At 33.2% G+C, this 8,435-nt stretch overlaps 1 pseudogene across 1 annotated transcript in view; it reads left to right on the top strand.

The window, feature by feature from the left end:
• Nucleotides 1-3,747: 3,747 nt before the first annotated feature.
• LOC306639254 (olfactory receptor 4P4-like) overlaps nucleotides 3,748-8,435 on the top strand; it is a 28,235-nt pseudogene continuing 23,547 nt past the window's right edge. Inside the window, exon 1 of the transcript in view lies at nucleotides 3,748-4,745. The product of the transcript in view is annotated as an olfactory receptor 4P4-like (transcript). The remainder of the gene's footprint in view (nucleotides 4,746-8,435) is intronic.

Below are 8,435 nucleotides of genomic sequence, written 5' to 3'. Positions count from 1 at the left end.
CTTTTTGTAATGATGAAGAGATCAAGAATATTGCAAAATCTAAAATGATTCTTAAAAATCATTAAGGCTAGATTCACTGTTTTACAAATTGAAATCCACAAGAGGTGATAGAAATTAAAATGAATGAAGAATTAGAGTAGAACACAATTTCTGACCTTTTCTTTCCTAGTTCTTTGTAATCACAGAGGGACTTTTGTGGTTTTAGGAAATTGGGAATTGGAGATTTGGTGCTCTTTAAGCTGGTGCATGATATAGCTCACCCTTTTCTAAAGGCTTATATTGTAGTAGAGGAACAGGTTTTGTATGTAGTTTTTATTTACTGGCTGCATTTTTCTGTTCTTGGAGTGTTTGGCTTTATTTGTCATCCCATTTTGAGATTTTTATATCAATATTAGAATGGCTTAAATGATCACAAGCCAGTAAGTTTGCAGGCTCTCTGATTTGTACAGTAGAATAAAATAATTATGAACACAGCAAGGATTTGCATATTAAATATCAAATTACTTTGACTCTTTACCTGTTAGGCATAAATTCATTTCTGGACTCATAGAATTCCAATTTACAGTTCTGATTGGCTTAGTGATTGCTCAGTGGCCTGCATATACTTTATCAGGAAGTCCTTAATTAACTTTTACACTTTCTAATGTGATATCACTTCTAGATATTCATCAAACTGAGTTAAACATAATGATGCATTTGTGATCGTAAAGCGTTGTGATTTTTCTTTTCAAAGTTTTTCTTCATCTATTTTTTAATTTGAAGCCTAGAACTAGATGAAGAGGATTGATGTGTCACATTTTGGAGTGTAGAAGGAAAGAAAATGATGAGCTCACATTTATAATTGTCAGCTGAGTCAGGTATAGAAACCTACCACCTTCTCAAACTCCAGACTTAAGAAGGTAAGAAAATCAGTGGCAGTTTATACATGATGAACCACATGTGTGCAAAGAAAATGAGATGAAAAGTGAGGAATGCAAAGTAAAGCCTTACCCTCAGCCTGGAGAACAGATAGATGGAGGTCTAAAATGGTGTTTAGGAAGGGTGTTTGTTTAGGAATCCTTTTGTTGAGAAGCAGGAGATGTGACTGGCAATCCTCAAAGCTTCTTTCCTGCTTAAATAATATCATGATTCCGAAATTTCATTTTTCCTTGGAGTCAAATTTACTGGACTGTGTGATTGACAATTTTTAAGAGTACCAATCTGCTGATGCTAACATTTAAATAAATATATATATGTCTGTGTGTGTGTTTGTGTATATATATATATATGTAAAATCACAGGCATAAGTTAAGGACACATTGGTCATTTACTGATTACTTTAGTTTTCATAACCATTTTGTGACTTTGTCCAGTCTGCTCTCCCATTTTATCAGTGAGATTATTTTAATGCAAAGAAATAAAGTGGTTTCTACACAAAAGCACAGGTGGCAACTAACTGTCCTCACATAAACCTTTTCCCATAAACTATCAAAAAGCTTTTTAACTGAAATACGCAGTGTCAGGGCTTATCATGGAGTTTGACAGGAGCCATAATGTGCACAAGATAGAAAGCAGAAATTCGGTCTCCACTTTCAAACTGAGAAAAATTTGATTTTCAAAAATTCATGTGCTGTGTGAAGAAAAAAACCATCCAAGTGAAATGGCCTTATGTTCCCTTCCTTTAGTTTTAATTATTGTGTTATTATGTGATTAATTTAAATATGCAATTGTCATTGAAGTTCCTTCAGAGAGAAACATATTTATGTTATGAATTATGAGCATTTATTACCAAAATGATAAGTAAAATAAAGGGAAAAAAGTGAGAAAATACTTAAATAAATTGCATGAACCTCTTAATGAAATAATGGAGAGTATTTATCTTCGACTTTCCTTGGACACTTATGCCTGTGATTATATATGTGTGTGTGTGTGTGTGTGTGTGTGTGTGTGTGTGTGTGTGTGGTATTAATCTAGAACTTTATTTCTAACTCACTGTAAGTGTTTTTGAGGTAGAATGTCTCCCACTACTTAAACTTTGGACCACTCTTGAACTTCACATGTGGAAAAAGAATTGTATATGATAACTCTTTTTCTTTGACTTATACTTGAATTATATTTTTAACTTTAATGGTATTTGAGTTTGTTAGACTCCAAATCTATGTTCTTTATAAGTACTCAGTTTCATGTTTGGAGGTATTTGGCAACTAATAATAATTTTAAAAATTAATGTTTGTCTTGGTACATTCTAATTATACTTAGGGTGGGATTTATTGTGTCATATCCTTGCCTACACACACCATAAGTTCTTCAGTCTTCTTCCCCAGAAACATCCTTTTCTCTCCCCACCTCTTTCCTCCTGAATCACTGCTCTGCTCTGCTGATCTCAATTCTAGTATTATTTCTTTCAATAAAATCAGTGCATTATTATCATATAGATAAGTGGAACACCCTGTCATAGATTGGTATTGCATAGAGCATAATTTGGTAGACTGTGTTTCCTAGTATCTCCCCATTTCCTCTGGTCTTTCTCCATTGATATCCTTTATCTGCTCTGTTTGTCTCCCTTTTATATTCATGATAGTGTCCCCTTATTTAAATTAATTTTTTTCTCTCTTGCTTCTACATATGACATGAACATTGACTTTGTGAAACTGGCTTATTCCACTTAGCACGATGTTCTCTAGTTCCATGCATATATCATAAAAATATGTAGCTTTATTCTCTATGGATGAATGAAACTACTATAATGAATGTATGTATATCAAATTTTTTTATCCATTTGTTTATTGTTGGACATCTAGGCTGATTCCATAACTTGACCTTTGTGAACTGTGCTGTTATAAGCATTGGTGTATGTATATCACTATAGAATGTTGATTTTAGTTCCTTTGGATACATAAAAGGAGTGGGACATCTGGGTCATATGACGTTTCTATTTCTAATCTTTTGAGCAATCACAATAGTGCTTTTCAAAGTGGGGGTACTAATTTGCAGTCCCACCAATAATGGATAACTGTCCTTTTCCAATCATATCCTCACCAGTAATAATTATTATTCGTATTCTTAATGATTGCCCTTCTTACTGGGGTGAGATGAAATCTGTGTAATTTTGATTAATGTGTATTCCTCTGTTTAATAAGGATGTTGAATATTTTTTATACATTTCAGAGACATTTGCATTTCTTTTTTATTAATTCATATTAGTTATACATGCCAATAGAATCCATTTTTCCATGGTTATAAAATTCTGGAATATATCTTCTTCTAATTCAGTGCACAGTACCTCTTAACTCACCATCCAAAAGAAATTAATTAAATAAAATAACTATGGACACATGGCTATTTGTATTTCTTCTTTTGAGAAATGTCTGTGTAGTTCCTTTGCTCATTTATTTTTTGGTTTATTGCTGTTCACAGATTTTAGTTATTTATGTATTCTGTACATTGATTCCATGTTGGAAGATCCTCTGCCATTCTGTAGGCTCTCTTTCCATGCTCCTAATTTCTGCCTTAGATGTGCAGAAACTTTTTGAATTTGATGCCATAGCACATGTTATTTCTTGATTTTATTTCTTGAGATTTAGTCATCTTATTAAAGAATTCAGTGCCTATGCCAATGTGTTGAAGTGCTGACACCAGTTTTGTTCTGGTAGTTGGAGTGTTCCTAGGTTTTTGGACCACTTTGGATTGATTTCTGTGCAGGATTAGAGAGGTCAACTTTGATTCTTATGATATGAATATCCAGTGTTCCTGTCCCATTTGTTAAAAAGGATCTCCTTTCACAAATGTATACTTTTGACATTTAAAATGACATTTTAATTTTTTCACTGTAATATATTTATTATCAGTGTCAAAATTTAATATAATGTTTCTGAAAGATGAACTTTTGAACTCATCTTGAGAATAATCCAAAAGAAAAACAAGACAAGATACTTTTCTTAAAAAAATTCATTTTTTGAATCTCCTTATGAAACATAGCCTCCTGATGTTAGCATTATCATCAAGACTTTTCATGAAATTTCTGACATTGACCTATGCACTATATCTTTTCAGGTGACTGTTATGTATATTTTCTGAACTGGACCATGGCCAATGGGAATAATGTCACTGTGTTTATTCTCCTGGGACTTTCTCAAAACAGGAACATTGAAGTTCTCCGCTTTGTATTATTTTTAGTTTTCTACATTGCTATTTGGATGGGAAACGTGCTCATAATGGTTTCTATCACATGCACTCAACTCATCAACCAGTCCATGTATTTTTCCTTTATTACCTCTCACTCTCTGACCTCTGCTACACATTCGCAGTGACACCCAAACTAATTACAGACTTACTAGCAGAAAGGATGATAATTCCTATAATAATTGCATGATACAGCTCTTCATCATTCACTTCCTTGAAAGCATGGAGATCTTCTTCCTCTCAGGGATGGCCTATGACCACTATGTGGCCATCTGCAAGCCCCTGCACTATGCTTGCATCATGAGCAGCATGAGCAATCATCCTGGTGTGCTGTGCTGGGGGATTTGTACACTCTGCCAGTCAGTTTCTTCTCACTATTTTCTTACCATTCTGTGGCCCCAATGAGATAGATCACTACTTCTGCAATGTGTATTCTTTGTTGAAATTGGCTTCCACTGATACATCCAGAATTTGTCTCTTGCTAATTGTTAATTCAGGACTGACTGCTCTAGTAATTTTTGTGATTTTGATGGTGTCCTATTTTCTGATATTATACACCATCAGTGTTTACCCTGCAGAGAGCTGTGCCAAAGCTCTCTCAACTTGCAGTGCTCACATAACAGTTGTGGTTCTATTCTTTGTGCCTGTCCTCTTTGTTTATATCGAAACACATGTAACTCTGATTGATTGTTGGTATGCCCTTTCATAATCTGGATGGCAGTGCATGTGAGTGTTCCATTCTCGGAAACCCAGAGTGTGATCTATGATTGTGCAATAAAATTAATAATGTAACTGATAAGCTAAAGAAAAATTAAATAGCTATATTGGAAAATCAAAGTTAAATTTATCAAATTAAATTTATCATATGAAGTTAGAAGATAGCAATTAGATTGTACGAAACAAAGAACAAGACAGTGAATGAACAAAATCAAAGAGAAATAGCTAATATTATTTATAAATTTAAAATATGAACAAATGTAGCAATTTCTTATATGTGTACAATTTCTTACTGGCCATTCTGAAATGAAGGAAAAACCTATCTCAAAGACATCATATTCATATTTTTAGGAACACTTTACTGAAATAAACCAATGCTTCTTACAAAATGTATTCATCTCTCTAAATGTGAATATTCATGTACTTTCCTGCAGAGAATTTGCATGTGCAATGATGAAGTGCTACTTCAGATTTTACTGGGGAACTAAACAAAGTACATTTTATGTCACCTGTAACATTGCAAAATATGAAACACTCTGTATCCATAAGCATTTCAGGAACAATGTGTATTGTGACATAAATTAACAGATTTACATTTGAAAAAATAAGTAGAATTAATGAAAATACTCAGATTCAATCTAAATGTAGGAGAGTCACAAAGACATAAAAAGGGGTGTTGGGGATTTGAGGTGGACATTAAAGATGCACAAGTGAATTAAATAAATCACACTGAAAATAGATCAATGAACTTGTAAATAAAATATAAATTAAAATATGCAACCAAAATATGAACCAACAATTAAAAGAAAAAAAGAATGATTATGCCCTTTTAGAATAAAATTAATGAGTTCTTTAATAACTGATTAATGAAACACTGGGTCCAGAAACTCTTAAAGCAAACTTTACTAAACATTTTGGGAATTGACAATTCTAATCCCATAAAATCTTATTCAGAAAATAAGTGTGGAAATTCAATTCATTTAATCAGAATGATATAATCTTATCATCAAAAGTAAATAAGAAAATGTTTTAAATATATTCTGAGGTGAATCCTAAACCCATTATTAGAAATTTTAATCTAGCATTATATGAAGTATTCTAACTCGTAACTGATGTTTGTTAACCAAGAATGCAACATATATATTTTATATTAGTATGTACTCATATATAAAAAAAGAAAGCCTATGTAATTATGTCAACAGATTTTTTTAAAGACAATATAAATTCTTATTATATCTGGTATAAGCTATATAAAAATGGACATATAATATACAATTTAATGTTGAAAGGTGAAAATATTCCATTTAATAAAGCAACTCCAGGAACTCTGTTATCATTTCTATTTAATAATGTACTGTAGGTCCTATTCAGGATATAATGATAAAGATTTCAAGAATTGAAATATACATGTGTATGTATTATTAAATAAAAAACTATCATTCACAATTTACATGAATGTATACATAAAAAAAAATGTTGCAACTGTAATCCTGGCAACTTGGGAGACTAAGACAGGAAGATCGAAAGTTCCAGGCTAGCCTCAGCAACTTAGTGAAGCCTTAAGCAACTTAGAGAGACCCTCTCTCAAAATTTGAAAAAGTTGGATGGCTGGGAATGTAGCTAGGTGATTAAGCACTCAGGGTTAAATCCTCAGTACCAAATTATTATTTTTTTTGAAAATCAACAACAACAAAATGGCCACTGATAGGAAACATTAAGGGGTCACTTTATTTTTATGTTTATAGAACTATAGTTAATAATAAAAGCGAAATTCTTTTCTATGTACTAGCAATCAGTAAAATGTAAAACTTCAGATAAACATAATTTTCATTAGAAAACAAACATTAGGTACTCTGGAATAAATCTCAAATGCACACAAAAAGTATACACTTGTTCGGAAGACATTACAGAAGACTTTGCAAAATGGAGAGATGCTTGTTGTATAGAAAACCTTTCCTCCCAAACTGGTATATAGAGTCTATTAAAGTACAATTAATAGCTCAGCAGTATCTCTGGTGGAACTCCTTGGGCGTATTCTGAAATATTTGAGAAATATCAAAGGCACTTCTATACTGAAGAATAAAATGAAGAGGAACTGGCTGTGAAGAGTTGAAGGAATTTCAGGGTTGATGAAAGAAGAATGTGTGGTCTTGAGGTGGCAGTGACACTTGCTGAGTTTTATTTGAGTGCTTTCAGAAAGATTTGCATTGTATGGCCAGTTTCCTCCCAGCATGAGACCATGTTCAGCAACTGGGAGGGACCTGAATTCAGAATGGGAGAAGAACAAGGGAACTCCGGGGCAGTGGAGGATCAGAGAAGCTCACATTTCTAAATGATGTCACTCAGCACCAAAGTGAGAGCCACTGGGTCAGGGGGCTTCAGAGGGCAGAAGACATTGGGGTCTTTACAACTATACAGCTTATCAATCCCACAGCTAGCACATGTTGGGTGCGATTTTATGGATAATGCAAAGCAGGGAGTCTGTGGATGGTTTAAGATCTGCTTACTTGTGTTATATTTAAAATAATGGAATGTGTAAAAATTTGATTATTGTGCCAATTGACTTTTTAATTAATCAATCTCGGCCACCTATAAGGAAAAACAGACAATATACAAATGCCATCTTTGGATCATTTATATAACTGATATTGGAAGATAACATAATTTATTACATCTATATGAATTTAAACTGTGTCATATTAGCACAGACAGGCACACTTAAGTCCAATGTAAAGTGCACATTAAAACCACAGTGAAATAAAATTTAATCATCTCCAGTCTCAGTACATTTGAAATCATAAATGGTCATGTTTTAGCAAGAATAGTAAACTCTTGTACTCTCAGTGTATGAAAGTATTACTTTTGAATACCAGTTTTCACAAACTAGTGCATAACAATTAAGGACTCAATAGCATACATATATTTCCAGGGACTCAGTTACTCAAATATTATTTATGTTGATCAGCAATATTCTTATATATTTCTACTGAGAGAAACCTCTAAAAATGTTTGGATGACTTGTGTGGATTAGTAGGGGAAAAAAGACAGAAAAATAAATTTTTCAATAACAGAAGAACATATATATAAATTTTATGCTCCTTATTCAATATTAAATTAAAAATGAAAGAATCATTAATGATATTACAAATCTCTAAAAATATAATTTTGCGGTAATGACATTATCCACAGAAGATTAAAGTTACCAAATCAGCAAAATTAGAAAATACATTGTTTCAGGTCCTGTGTGTGTATGTGTGTGTGTGTGTGTGTGTGTGTGTGTGCACGCACACATGTCTAGGTATATATGAGAGTGCACCCGACTGTCTATCCCCTGGGACACCAGGCTCCAGCTGACCCAGGGCCCCACTCCATCCACAGAGACCCTCATGCTGACCTAGCTCCCCCACACACAGGCTTCAAGATCAACTTTAGAACTTGGGTGCCAGGACACAGGGTTAAACCTCTGACAATTTGTTGTCTACTGAAGCACTAAAGCAAGAATTGGGTCCCTTCAGTTTTCAGATAACAATTTAGAAATAATCAACACATTTTTATTT

The sequence above is a fragment of the Sciurus vulgaris genome (genome assembly GCF_902686455.1).
Source record: "Sciurus vulgaris genome assembly, chromosome: 11".
NCBI classification, from domain to species: Eukaryota; Metazoa; Chordata; class Mammalia; order Rodentia; family Sciuridae; genus Sciurus; species Sciurus vulgaris.
This window is presented reverse-complemented; position numbering and strand designations above follow the sequence as displayed.